Consider the following 10,016-nt stretch of genomic DNA (forward strand, 5'->3'; position numbering starts at 1 on the left):
ACAATCCACAATTGAAATCTCATGCACTGATTAGGTCGCATTAGGTCGCAATTAAGTAGATGCTCGAGCACATATGCTGAGTGACGGGCACTTGCGAGGGCGGCTCGTAAAGTTGTGGCTACGAAAACGAGCGAAGAGAATTTATCCACTTAATTCCTTAGCCAAACAAATCTATCATTGTTTTTAAAGTAACGATATAGAATTAGGCATTTTCTAAATTGTCTTCTTAAGTTTCCTAAATTCCATTTCCTAAGACTCTTCTTTTTATTTCAAATGATTATTTGGTTTCCATTATCATATTTTTTAAAAGTTTAACTCCTTAATTTATGGAAGGTCCATATTTTATACCCGCTACCCATAGGGTAGAAGGGTATTATAACTTTGTGCCGGCAGGAAATGTATGTAACAGGTAGAACGAGGCATCTCCGACCCTATAAAGTATATATATTCTTGATCAGCGTCAACAGCCGAGACGATCTAGCCAAGTCCGTCTGTGTGTCTGTCCGTCTGTCCGTATGAAACACTGGATCTCAGAGACTGTAAGAGATAGAGCTATAATTTTTTCGACAGCATTTGTTATGTTTGCACGCAGATCAAGTTTGTTTCAAATTTTTGCCACGCCCACTTCCGCCCCCGCAAATCAAAAAAATCGAATAACAAGCGTAATTTTAAAGCTATACAATAACTATTGTAGTAGTAGTTATGATTCATGAAAATTTGGTTGCGATCAAATAAAATTTGTGGAAGTTAACATATTAAAGAAATATATTTGTATGGGCAAAAACGCCTACTTACTAGGGGTCTGAGTTTCTTTGACCGACAATCTGGAACATTGTGCCGTCTATGGTATATTTTGAATGGTGCGCTGTATCGATATACCAAACATACCATTTAGTATATTTTTAGTATTTTTAGTATTTTCGGTATATTTTGAAAATAATACCAAAATATTTTGCCCTTATTAAAAATGGGTAGCGGGTATCTCACAGTCGAGCACACTCGACTTTAACTTTCTTACTTGTTTTGCATGGTTTAAAATAGACTCAGATGCTGATCAGTAAGAAATATAAATAAACTTTGTATTTACTTAGATTATATACTTCTGCCTTTTATAAAGCTTTCTTCTTTGTATCTATTCTATATAATCTATATTACTTTATATGAAGTCCTCTCTCATTCAAAAGTTTTCTTCTTTCCATCTATTCTATATACCATAATCTTGATAACTTTATATTCACTTCCCTCTCATTCAGCTCTCATTTGTATCAACTTAATTAGCAACCCTCGCGCACATCCTCGACAGTCACTCTCGCTCTGGGTCACAGCTGGAGAAGCACACAATGGCGCTGCGAGCTGGGAGCTCCAAGCTGCAGTCTTCGGTGGGAGGACAAGGTGTGGAGAGGGGGAGGAACGGAGCCTTGCCTAATTTGATTGCGAGCCATAGATTTGTGTCTGGCTTTTTGGCAAACGTGACTTGAAGTTGGCCCTGGGCCGGAAAGCAAGCGATTTGCTTGTCTCCTGCTTGCCTGCCTGACTATCCCAGCTTTAGTTTTAGTTGCAGACTTAGCTTCAGCTTTAGCTCCTGTTCCCCACATTCTGCCTTTCGCTCCTGCTCCTTTCGGGTGCATCTCGAGTGCTTGCCACAATTTTCGCTTGTCGTATTTCGCTTTTAATTGGCTACATGACGTGCCAACTGCGCCTAGGACGCCAACTAACATGGATTCCACAATGCAAAGACATGCTGCAGTCTCTCCTTTCCTCTCCTCTCCTCTCCTCACCCCTCCATCTTCGTCTCCGTCTCCTCGATGTGTGTTTTTGGTTTGGTTCGACTCTGCGCCATATTTTGCACTCAATTCCAGATTCAACTTGAGCTCCTCCTCCTTCTCCTTCTGCTGTCGTCTCTCCTCCTCTCAATCTCCTGCTTGCAACTCCTTTAGCTGGGAAGAAGAAGAAGAAGAAGGTGTTGCTGCTGCCCCGATTTTCCCTAGTTTGTTTTGTTTGTTAAGCAACGCTGATTCTCCTGTTTCTCATGTCGTTGTTGTTGTTGTTGTTGGTGTTTGCTGACTGCTTCGTTAGCGTTGTCATGAGTTGATTTAAGCCACTTTTGTTAGCCATTTTTTCAGCTCTTCTTAACTACGGTTTAGTCGCGGTTCAGCTCGACGAGTTCATGATATTTCCCAGCTTAATTTATTAGTCGCCTTCACATAGCGCACAAAACAAGTGTTAACATAACTAACTTGGTTGCTCCAAATCTAATGCTTCACATAATCTTGGGTAAAGAATATCTATATTTGGGTGAGAATTATTATTTGGGTTGACTACTAATGGTAAGATTATAAAAATTATTTTTTCCGTGGATCATATTCTTGATACTTGTCTAAAATTAAAGAGCATTCGAGTTTCCAAATCTGATTCCCAGGTATCATTCCGCCTTTTAAAAATTCCCAATTGTATAATCAAAACTAAACTTATTTTATGATAAGCAAAGATATTTGTTTTCTAGTCAAAGGCTACTACAAATTTAATGCAGTATTAAATAATGAAACAGACTTATTTATTTCTTATATAAATAAATTAAATATTATGTTTATACCGATAACAAAGCCATATTCCTGTACGTATGAATGCCTAGATTTTAGAGACCCTAAACGTATGAAAAGTATGATTTTTTTACAGCTTTTGTTATATCAATATACCAAATATATATTACAGTACATTTTAGTATTTTATTAGGCATATTTAAATGATAATACCACAATGTTTTGCTTTTATTGGAAGCGAGTAGACCTATATTTTTTTTTTATAGTCCTTGTATCAATATATATTTTAGTATATTTCAGTAAATTGTTGATACATTAATTAGGCAAATATAAAACAAATGATTTGCTTCTTTGCTATCTCTTGTTTTGATTTGTTACATTTTAATATATTGCTCTTCTTGAATAGATAATATTTTCTTTGATTTCTTGAATAATCAATCTCTTGACTAACATTTTGACAAAATTTCATTATGATGACAGATGTTATCTTGATTTTACTTTCTTTTCTTTGATAAATTCAATATTATCAAGTTGATCTCAAAGAAAATCCAAAACTTTATTGTTGTAAGGGAAACTCTTTGAAGAAAGGCAACTTTAACAGTGATTCACATAATATATAATATGCAAAATATTTCATTTCTAATTTCCATCGCGCCTCAATAAAGAAAAAAAATCAGAAAACGTGATCCTAAATAGTTTTCCTCTATTTAAACAATCGAAATTCCATAGAAATGTTTTCCCACATTGTTTTTCCAACTGACAAGGAAACAATTCCGCTTTTTATGTGCAGAGCTCAATCCCAGCCAATTAAAGCCAATGGCATTGTAAATTAAAGTTAAACAAAGCAAATTATCTCAATAAAAATTTCAGTGTTGTAAAGCGAACAAATTAAAACACCTCAGGTTTTAGTATATGCGCATACCAAAAGTTCCCTTCACTTCGATTTTGGCAATAAATACTTTACATTGTGCATAAAAATTCATTCAGTAATTAACTAACTAATTGATTGCAATGGAAAGCAGGTATCATAAACATTTGAAGACTTTATAAAAGGCGAAAGGTATTTTTCGGAAACTAATCAAGGACATAATTAAAATAAAAATAAAGCTAAAGTATTTACAACTTTACATAATTAAAATACAAATAAAGCGAAAGTATTTACAAATTTACATAATTAAAATACAAATAAAGCGAAAGTCTTTACAACTTTCGTTGGGATTAAACACATTTAACATTTAACACAAATTTATCGACTTGACAGATTTATCGATTAGCAGCGCAATTTGAGCAGCTGTCAGTTGCATCGAATCGTCGACTTGTCATCGAGTTGTCATCACGAATTAGTTCTATGCAAACAGCAATAGAATGCCGATTGTGTTGGTTTCTTTCTGCTTTCTGCTTTGTTGACATCTTTTGGCCAGGACAGCAGCAAAGGCAAAAGTTAAATGAGCTTTGGCCCGAAGTTTGATCGATTTGCACGTCGAAACCTCCATTTTGTGACCCTTCGCTGATGCTTTTAATGAGGCTCAACTGCAACTTCAACTTCGAACCCGAGTTTAACCCTAATTTTCAATTCCATTCCATTCCGTTTCGTTCCGTTTATACAATTAACCGCTTCGGAGTTAACCGTTAACCGTTAACTCTTTGTTGGCCATTAAGTGTGGAGCAACATTTCGCTTAATTGCAAATCGGAGTCGCTTTCATCGTTGGCATTTCGCGCTTAACTTTTCACATTTCACATTTCTCATTTCTTCGCATTTCGCATTTTGTTATGCAGCTGGAGCCGAGGGCCAAACGCTTTGTTATCTTACTACACTGTGAGAAATTTTTGAAAATATTACTTCAATTAGAAATGACTTTTGTTAGTTCTTAAATTACATTTAACTACATAAAGATATTTAATTGCCCAAGCATCAAAAAATCTATTAAAAGTGCAGAATTATTAAAGGATTCTCAGAAAAAGTGCATGAAATTTGTTAATTTTAAACTTCTGTGAACTTTTCAAAGGTGTTTTTGATCACAACCTATGGGAATTATTTAATAAGGAAAGATAAAATTGGTATTTTAAGAGCAAGAATCAAAATCTTGAGTTTGAGAACTTCGCAATCTAAAAACATTCCAAATTTTATTTGTCTGGGAATATTTTATGGGTTTTTTTTTATCATTTTATAAAGAAATATATTGGGAATCAAATCAGGATCACTTTTTGCAAACATATTTAGCGAGAACTCTTTTTGCCATAAAGTTAAGAGAATGTTATGAACTGAACTCTCATAGGGCAGGTTTCGAGCAGACTTCGAGAACACATTCTTTTGCGACGTTTTAAGAACAGTTTTCTGTAAGCATGGCTTGGGAACACTTTCACAAATATTTGTATAAGAACTCAAGTTTGTTTTGGGCAAAAGTGTTCCTAGTTAATTTGTCATTTAAAGCATCTTATCGAAGGCCTTTAAATTACTTTTAATAAAGTCCTTCTTACTCAGCAATCTATGTAACCGAATTATTGATATAAATTCGCTTTATAATCTTACATTGACTTGAATAAATTCTAAATTTCTAACTACAAGTTGTCTATGTATATCATAATTATAACTTTATTTGCTTTATAATCTTACATAAATTTGCTTAAATTCTAAATTTCTAAATTCTACACAACTCTATGCATATCATAAGCTTATAAATATGATATAAATGCATAGAACTTTACAGTATTTAAGAATTTAGGCAAATCAATGATTATAAAATAATTATTATGATATAGTACATAGAATTGTGCAGAGTTTAGTAAAAGCTTTTCCAATGCAAAATCGGTTGCTATCAATGAGATTAATATAAGATTATTTACAACATTACAATTAAAATCAATAATAATACATTCATATATATTTTAAAATAATAATAAATATTTATTTTAATAGTCTCTGCCAATTTTCGCTGAGTGTTTAACAAGCTCACAGATCATCAGTTGCCTTCTGTCCACATCCGCATCAGCATTTCCATTTGCATTTGCATTTACATCAGCATCTGCATCAGCATCTGCATTTATTTGTGCATAACCTCAAAAATGAGTTCGTCATGAACAAATCAATTTTGGTGCGCGTTGAACCTTTTGTTTTTTTTGCTGTTTGCCTCAAAGACCGTTAAATGTGCTAAAAATGCAAATTTCCTGCTTATGGCAACGACTTGTCCCTGTCCCTGTCTCTGCTCCTCTCTCAGTTCCTGCAACTGCAACTGCAACAACGGCGACCGAGTCTGACCTTTGCTTTTTCCGATGGCGATGAATGAAAACAGTTGTTGTTGTTGTAGTTGTTGTTGTTGCTGCTGCCCTGGGGGGCTGTAAGAGTCGAAGCAGGTGGAAAGATCATCACCATCTCTGTGCCGCAACGTTGCAATTGTCTGGCGTTAATAGTTTTGTTGCTGTTGTTGCAACTGGCATATTTCCATGCTGATGATTAAATTGCGATAAATTTTGAGCAAATTGCAATTCGTGTACAACAAATTGCAAAGGCGTCAGGATCTGGCCAGATGTGTCGAAAAAGATTGCCAGATCGCGTGGGCGTCTCACAGCACAGCACAGACTGAATGCGGGTGAGAAAGTGGGACGGCAATAGATGCTGCTTAGACTAGGTGAAAGCTCACTGCAGGCAGAGAGAGGCAAAGCTTCAAAGCGATACGAGACGAGGCGAGATTTATCAGCGATAAATCAAACATTTGCATGCTGCAGGCCACGACAGCAATTGACACATGAGACAGGCGAGGCAGACAGACATGCAGAGGGGCCAGGGAGGGATAGAAGGCAGCAGAAGGAGCTGGAGGAGGGGCATGCGATTGAAATTGAATGGTTTAAATGGTCATTTCAATGGCTGCAATTTAACAAGCCATAATTAGTTGATTGCTGTTCACAAAGCAAATAAACAAGCAGCGGCAACAACAACAACAACAACAACTACGACGAGTTTGTTATAAACGCCAACTGACAATTGACATTTGCATAGGCCGCGCCGCGACGTCGGTTAAATTGAAAGGACTCCCGAGGCCAGTACAAATACAAATACAATTCTACATGCATAAATAAGCAGGCGTTACAAACTGTTCACACACACATACACACAGTCACTCTGACAATAACAGAAATGCACGCAAGCAGCGCAGCCATCACACACATGTCCATGTCACATGGGCGCTCATTCTGCCGCTGTCGCTGTTGCTGCCTCTGTCGCTGCTGCTGCGCTGCGCTGCTGTCAGCGCATTCTGTTTGGTTTGTCGGCCATATTGCGCTTCACTCTCTCTCGCACTGCTTGCTTGATGTGCGCCTCTCTCTTAAAAGCTTAACCGCATGCAGTGTTACTGTTGTTGCCTGTGGTTCCTCTTCTGCTTCTCATTGTTGTTGCTGCTGTTATGTGTGCTATTTATTAACCTTTAATTTAATGCTATTTGCTTAGGCAACAACACAACAAAAAGCGAAGCAACCAACTGACGACAGGCCATCGCCTTGCAATTACCCTTTCCCAAGCTTGAGGTTGCAAAGCTCATTCTCTCTCTCTCTCTCTCACTCTTTTCTCGTTCTGTCTGTCTTAATATGTAATTAGTTGATTGTCTGCCCGGTTCAAATGTCGCGTTTGTTTGTTTGCCATTCGCGTGTGCGCTACGCTCTTTTGTTGCTTACATATTTACATGCACGCATGTGTGTGTGTGTGTGTGTTTGTGAGTACAATGGAAATGACATTGGAATTGGGAACTGGGAATGGGAATTGGAAATGGAAATGGAGCGTCAGAGTGATCGTTAAGGCGGAGCGACAACTTGCAACTAATGACAGTTGATTGCAGCCTTTGATTGAATGTAAACTGTATGAATAAATATGTTATGTACACTCAGTCTCTCATTTTGATTCAATTTCAGGGGTGGATATTGTGACATTTATCATTTATTTACCCCTATCATTTTCCCCTACACTAGTCAAACTGATTATATTGCGTATGTCTCGATTTGCTATAGTGTGATTTACAATTAGCTAATGAACAGATCAAATGCTTTAGATACCATCATTAATTTAATAATAGATTACTTTTGGCATCTCATCTGTCATACAACTTTATTAGTTCTTCAGGAAAAGACCTAAAATAAAAAATATTTATTTTTTGTAAGAAATTAATAAAAGTTTAAGAATGAAATACAAATTCAAGTAAGTATTTTAAATTCTGCTAAGTTTCTGTCTATTTATATATAATCGATTTAAGTATATATTTTTGATTTTTAATATTATTAAATATTATAATATAATCAAATAAAGCGTGTCTCTAGATTTTAACTTTTGCTTTAACTATTTTGAGCCCATTACGATGATTTGTTTCACTTATGTTGTAATCATTAATATAAAATGTTTTCAAAAGTTGCTCATAAAATCAAATAAATACTTAAAAGAAATAAATTTTAATAAGCCTTTACTCACAATTGCATATTTGTCTTACTTATTTTGTAAACAGATATTATTTAAACGTATGAAAGAATCTATTGGGTTCAATATAATCGATTATGTTTATTTACGGTATATGCCAAGTATACTATTGTTGGTCTCATTCTTATAAACATTTTTGTAATACCTAAGACTAAAAATAAAAGTAAATTTTAAATTTTGCAAAGTTGCTTTCTATTTAAATTCATAAGATTAATATATATTTTTTTTTAATGGTAAATACTATAAGCAATTATATTATCAATAAAAACTGTCTTTACATTTTAACAAAAATTTACTTTTAAACACATAGTTAAATTTTTGTTTCAATTATTTGTATATATTTTTTAATTGTATTGTGTTCTAAATTACCTTTTTTTATAGTATTATTGTGAAATCGTTTTTATTTACCAAATTAATAAATCAATTTCATCGATATTATCTAAATTTTCCATTGCCTTTAATTGATTTATAAATTGACCAAATCAAAACCCATCTAAAATCCGTTTAAGGTGTATTATTAAGTTTTTAATTAATTTAATATTACGGCACTAGTGTAGTTTACTGTATATTTAAATTAGTTGCACTCCCCCTTTTAAAACGTACGTTTGTTTAATTGCCAGTTGCACAGTCCAATCAGAGACAACCGAGTGAACGAGTCCCATTCCATGTCCAATTAGAATCAATTTGCATGGCAAGTGGAAAATCGTTTAGCTGTCAATTAAATACAATTTCCACATGGCTGTTATTGATTTTTTGTTGACGGCTAAAACGAAAACGAACCACGTTTGGTTTTCGAGAGAGGGGAGAAGAGAAGAGAGATAGAGAGAGAGAGGGAGAGGGAGAGGATAAGTGAGGTGCTCAATCGTTGGTTGCGTTGGAGGGCAATCGACGGCTTTCATCATGTGTTAATTGCAATTAGAGCAGCACGCAGCCATGTTTGTTAAACAGTTGTATGTGTGTGTGTGTATTGGTCTATTAGGTATTCAAATAACGAGACGTTAGCATATTTTGTTGTTTGCCTGTCAATGGACTAGACAAACATAAATTGAGACAAGAAATTAAATCAGTTAATGGGTGAAGGAAAGAAGAAGGAGGTGGAGGAGGGGAAGGGGAAGGGGTTGGCATTGCGCAACTGAAATTATTAATTTGCGCAACAGTTGTAGCCATTTTGTAAAGCTGACTTATGACATAGTCATGTCCATTGTTTGCTAAACGACATTAGACAAACCACAAGCAACAAACGACAAACGACATTCGACAATCGACAACAATCGACCACAATCGCAATAATAAATGCTACGATTCGATTAAAAGATCACAGCGCAAACGAGAAGCATACGAACAACAACAACAACAGTAACAACGACGAAAAATCGCATGCAATTCCAATAAGATTGACAATGAGCGCAGCAGCCTAACGAGCCTGCCATCAAGGCGACTGCGACAGCATATGCTAGAACGCGGGTGCAAGCGAGCAAGCAATAGTTCAGCCTGGACTACAGTTGAAGCTGAGCTTGCTCTCTTTATGTTGCTTGTTTGTAAGCTACATACATTTTTGCGCGTCAACTCGCGCTCTCCCTTTGTCACGCTCTCTCTCGCGATGTATTGTGTGTCTGTTTGTGTTGGTGTGTGTGTGTGTATGCGAGGGGATCCATAGACTGCGCTGCGCTTTGTTTAAATAAAAGCCTCTTTAAGTTTATCTATTGGGTCGCATCTAAATTGTGTGGGGAGCCCGTCGCTCGTCGCCGGTCGCCTCGCTTTGCGATTATGCTATTTGTTGCTGCTGTGACTTTGCAGTCCGCTGCCCGCAGTCGGCAGCGGCAGCGCAGCGACTGCGATTCTCTTGTAATGTTTTGCCGGCGCGCTTTTATTTTTGCTGTTGCTTTTGCTTTGGGTCTCTTTGACTTGGTGTCTGTTGCTGCTGCTGTTATTGTTGTTGTTGGTGCTGCTGTTGTCGTTACTTATTGCTTGTGTTGTACGCTTCATGTTTTGATTGTATTTATTTTAGTTTGAGTAACTT

The sequence above is a fragment of the Drosophila nasuta genome, chromosome 3, assembly GCF_023558535.2.
Source record: "Drosophila nasuta strain 15112-1781.00 chromosome 3, ASM2355853v1, whole genome shotgun sequence".
NCBI classification, from domain to species: Eukaryota; Metazoa; Arthropoda; class Insecta; order Diptera; family Drosophilidae; genus Drosophila; species Drosophila nasuta.